This window comes from Macaca nemestrina, chromosome 5 (genome assembly GCF_043159975.1).
Source record: "Macaca nemestrina isolate mMacNem1 chromosome 5, mMacNem.hap1, whole genome shotgun sequence".
Classification (NCBI taxonomy): Eukaryota; Metazoa; Chordata; class Mammalia; order Primates; family Cercopithecidae; genus Macaca; species Macaca nemestrina.
In genome coordinates this window covers 146616140-146621082 of record NC_092129.1, presented here as the reverse complement: position 1 = coordinate 146621082, position 4943 = coordinate 146616140, and positions in this window count along the sequence as shown.

Below are 4943 nucleotides of genomic sequence, written 5' to 3'. Positions count from 1 at the left end.
GACTTTACTACAGGCCACATTGAAGACTGGCTGAAACAGGGAAGAGGTGAAAGCATCTCTCCAGGCTGGGCACAGTGGCTCACTCTTGTAGTCCCAGCACTTTGAGAGGCCAAGGTGGGTGAATGGTTTGAGCCCAGGAGTTCGAGACCAGCCTGGACAACATGGTAAAACTTCATCTCTACAAAATGTACAACAAATTAGCCAGGTGTGGTGGCACCCGCCTGTAGTCCCAGCTACTCGGGAGGCTGAGGTGTGAGGATTGCTTGAGCTCGGGAGGCGGAGTTTGCAGTGAGCTGAGATAGCACCACTGCTCTCCAGCCTGGACAACAGAGCCAGACCCTGTCTCAAAATAATTTTTTAAAAAAGCACCTCTTCATAAGACACGCCCACCAGTGCCACTGACATGTCAGTTTACCACTGCCATGATAGCACCCAGAAGTTACCACCCTTTTCCTACAAATTTCTGAACAACTCACCCCTTAATTTGCATGTACTTTAAAGTGGGTATAACTGTGACTGCAGAACTGTCGCTGAGCTGCTACTCTCAGCACACTGCCTGTGGGGTAGCCCTGCTCTGCAGGAGCAGTCAGGGAGCTATAACCCTGCCACAGCTTCAATAAAACTGTCTGCTACCATCGGCTAGCTCTTGAACTTGAATTCCTTCCTGGGCGAAGTCAAGAACCTGCCCTGCATCACTTATGCAAATAAAAACAAACACTATTATATATTCTTATTCATTCCTTTGTTACACAAAATGTAGCATGTATGTTTTACACACTGACACATACTGCCAACCTGACCTTAGGGAGGTGTACACCAAATCACATCTTACCGTATTTTGCCAAATGCCTTTTACTTCAAATACTCACCAAAATATTGAGTAGTATTATTTTTGAAAAAAAAAAATCAAACCCAGAAGACACAATAGGTACACCTTTCCATTTGTTCAAATCTTCTTTTATGTCACTCAGAAAATTGCACATTTCTTGTGTTAAACTTGTTCCTAGAAATTTTATCTTTTTGGTTACTATTGTAAGACTTTTTCTATTAATCTATTGATTCCTAAATATTAATTTTATAATCAGTCCCCTGACTAAAGTCTCTTATTATTTATAGTATTATTTATAGTAGTTTTCAAATTGGTTCCCTTGGGTTTTCCAGTTGAACCACTATATCATTATATCACTGTATTTCAGTGCTTGTGTTCAAGTAATCCTTATTTTATGTAATACTGGTCCCAAAGTGCAAAAGTAGTAATACTGATAATTCAGATATGCCAAAGAGATGCCATAAAGTTATTCCTTTAAGTGACAAGTTGAAAGTTCTCAATAAGAAACAAAAATCATATGCTGAGGTTGCTAAGATCTATGATAAGAACAAATCTATATATTGTCAGGTGCAGTGGCTCACACCTATAATGCCAGTACTTTGGAAGGCCAAGGCAGGAGGACTGCTTGAGCCTAGGAGTTTGAGGCCAGCAACGGCAACATAGTGACACCTTGTCTCTACAAATAAATAAATAAATAGCCAGGGATGGCGGTGCATAACTGTAGTCCCAGCTTCTAGGGAGGCTGAGGCAGGAGAATTGCTTGAGCCTGAGTCCAGGTTGCGAGGAACCAAGATTGCACCACTACACTCCAGCCTGGATGACAGAGTGAGACCCTAAAATTAACCATTTTAATGTGAACAATACAGGCTAGGTGCGGTGGCTCACGCCTGTGTGAGGTCGAGGCGGGCAGGTCACTTGAGGTCAGGAGTTCAAGAACAGCCTGGCTAACATGACGAAACCCTGTCTCTACCAAAAATACAAAAATTAGCTGGGCGGGGTGGCAGGCGCCTGTAGTCCCAGCTACTTGGAAGGCTGAGGCAGGAGAATCACTTGCGCCTGGGAGACGGAGGTTGCAGTGTGCCAAGATTGCGCCACTGCACTCCAGCCTGGGTGACAGCGCGAGATTCTGTCTCAAAAAAATAAAAAAATAACAAATAATGTGAACAATTAAGTGGCATTTAGTACATTCACAATGCTGTGCAGTCACCACCTCTCTCCAGCTCCAAAACACTTCATCATTCCAGAATAAATCCTGCAATCTCTAAGCAGCTACTCCTCATTCCTTCCTACCTAAAGCCTCTGGCAACCCCCAAGCTTTCTATGAATTTATCTATTCTGGATATTTCATATAAATGGACTAATGCAATTTTGAATGCCAGCTTCACTTAGCATTATACTTTGAAGGTTCATCCACATTGTAGCATGTATCAGTACTTCATTCTTTTTTTTTTTTTTTGAGACTGAGTTTTCACTCTGTCATCAGGCTGGAGTACAGTGGCACGATGTCAGCTCACTGCAACCTCTACCTCCCAGGCTCAAGTGGACCTCCCACCTCAGCCTCCCTAGTAGCTGGGACTATGGGTGTGTGGCACCACACATGGCTAATTTTTGTATTTTTTGTAGAGACAGGTTTTCATCATGTTGCCCAGGCTGATCTCGAACTCCTGAGCTCAAGTGATCCACCAGCTTCAGCCTCCCAAAACGCTGGGATTACAGGCGTGAGCCACCGTGCCTGACCCCTTCATTCCTTTTTAAGGCTGAATAATATTTCACTGCATGCACATACCACAAAATTGTTTATCCATTTATCCATTAGTGGACATTTGGGTTATTTCTACATGTTGGCTATTGTGAATAGTTCCATTATGAACATTTGTTTACAAGGATATGAGCACTTATTTTAAATTCTTTTTGGAATATAGCTAGGAGTATAATTGCTAGGTCATTTGGTAATTTTATGCTTAACTTTTTAGGGAAATGACGAACTCTAAGAGTTATCTGACTCAAATTAGGGGAGAGCAAATTCAGGCTGAAAGCACAGGGGTAAATGGATACTTCTTTAAAGGGAGATGTTTCAGTGGGGTTTCCTAGTAATCAATGCAGATATAATCATATTTACCATTTTTATAAATCTTGGAGAAGGGGTACAAAATTAAGTGAGTGTAACGATAACATAAGATGAAGTGCAGGGCAAAAGGAGACAGCCCTCGGGAAGGTGTCATGAAGCTGTATCATTGTTCAGAACATTAGAACAGTATGAGCAAATGTTAGCAAAAAGAGCACCACTACGGTGTGAGAATATGAACGCTGATACTCATGATACAGAAAATAGCTCTCAGTCATAATTGATTGTTCCCATTAGGAATACCTTTAGTGAATTACTATACATGACCAGGAAGAATACTAGACAAAAGAAAGGGACAGTTTTAAAGAAAACTTGCAATTATAACTCAGGCATACAAAAAACTGTAACTTTGTTTTTATTCTTTTAACTGATTCCACCCTTGCTGAGGAGTAACCGTTTTTTTCTGCGGCAATAAACACAAATTCTTGCCAACTAAATGTTACTGTGTCATTCTGGAGTACAAACTGGTCTCTCCAGGTTCCCCAGACTCTTTCGTGTTTATCCCAGTGTGGCATTTTTTATTGGAATAATGACAGACAATGGATTTGCCTGCTCTATCAGCTAGTTTAGACCAAAATTACTGCAAATGTGTCTAATTCCTTCTTTGTTAAAGGATGTATTAGACAAAGGGACTCAAGATTAAAAAAATATGAGACACGAGAGTCTTTCAGTCATTTTAAATATGGACCACTATGAACAGGAAGAGGCTCTTCCATGTTGTCTCTGGCTCTCTAACTAGACCCCTTTTAAGTGTTAGAAGGTAGAGATCCAAACACAGAGGGTGAAAGCCTTTGAAACACCAATGTCAGGCTGGGCAAGGTGGCTCGTATCCATACTCCTAATGTTTGAGGCCAGGAGTTTGAGACCAGTCTGGGCAACATAGGAGATCCCGTCTCTACAAAAAATACAAATGTTAGCCAAGCGTGGTGGCACATGCCTGTAGTCCCCAGCTACTTGAGAAGCTGAGGCTGGAGGATCTCTTGAGCCCAGGAGTTTGAGATTGCAGTGAGCTATAATTGTGCCACCAGACTCCAGCCTGGGTGACAAAGTGAGACCTTGTCTCCAAAAAACAAAAAAAGTAAGAGAAAGAAAAGAAACACCAATGCCAAATATTTCTAAAATTCGTATGGAACCAAGAAAGAGCCTGCATAGCCAAAGCAAGACTAAGCAAAAAGAACAAATCTGGAGGCATCACACTACCTGATTTCAAACTATACTATAAGGCCATAGTCACCAAAACAGCATGGTACTGGTATTAAAATAGGCATACAGGCCAATGGAATAGAATTGGGAACCCAGAAATAAAGCCAAATATTTAGTCAACTGATCTTTGACAAAACAAACAAAAACATAAAGTGGGGAAAGGATACCCTTTTCAACAAATGGTGCTGGGATAATTGGCAAGCCACATGTAGGAGAATGAAACTGGATCCTCATCTCTCACCTTACACAAAAATCAACTCAAGATGGATTAAAGACTTAAATCTAAGACTTGAAACTATAAAAATTCTAGAAGATAACAATGGGAAAACCCCTCTAGACACTGGCTCAGGCAAGGATTTCATTACCAAGAACCCAAAAGCAAATCCAATAAAAACAAATATAAATAGTTCAGACTTAATTAAACTAAAGAGTTTTGCATGGCAAAAGAAAGAGTCAGCAGAGTAAAGAGACAACCCATAGAGTGGGAGAAATCCTTCACAATCTCTACATCTGACAAAAGACTAGTATCCAGAATCTACAACAAACACAACAAATTAGCAAGAAGAAAAAAAGCAATCTCATCAAAAAGCAGGCTAAGGACACGAATAGACAATTCTCAAAAGAAGATATACAAATGGCCAACAAACACCTGAAGAAATGCTCAACATCACTAATGATCAGGGAAATGCAAATCGAAACCACAATGTGATACCACCTTACTCCTGCAAGAATGGCCATAATAAAAAAAAAAAAAAACACACACACACAGTAGATGTTGGCATGGAT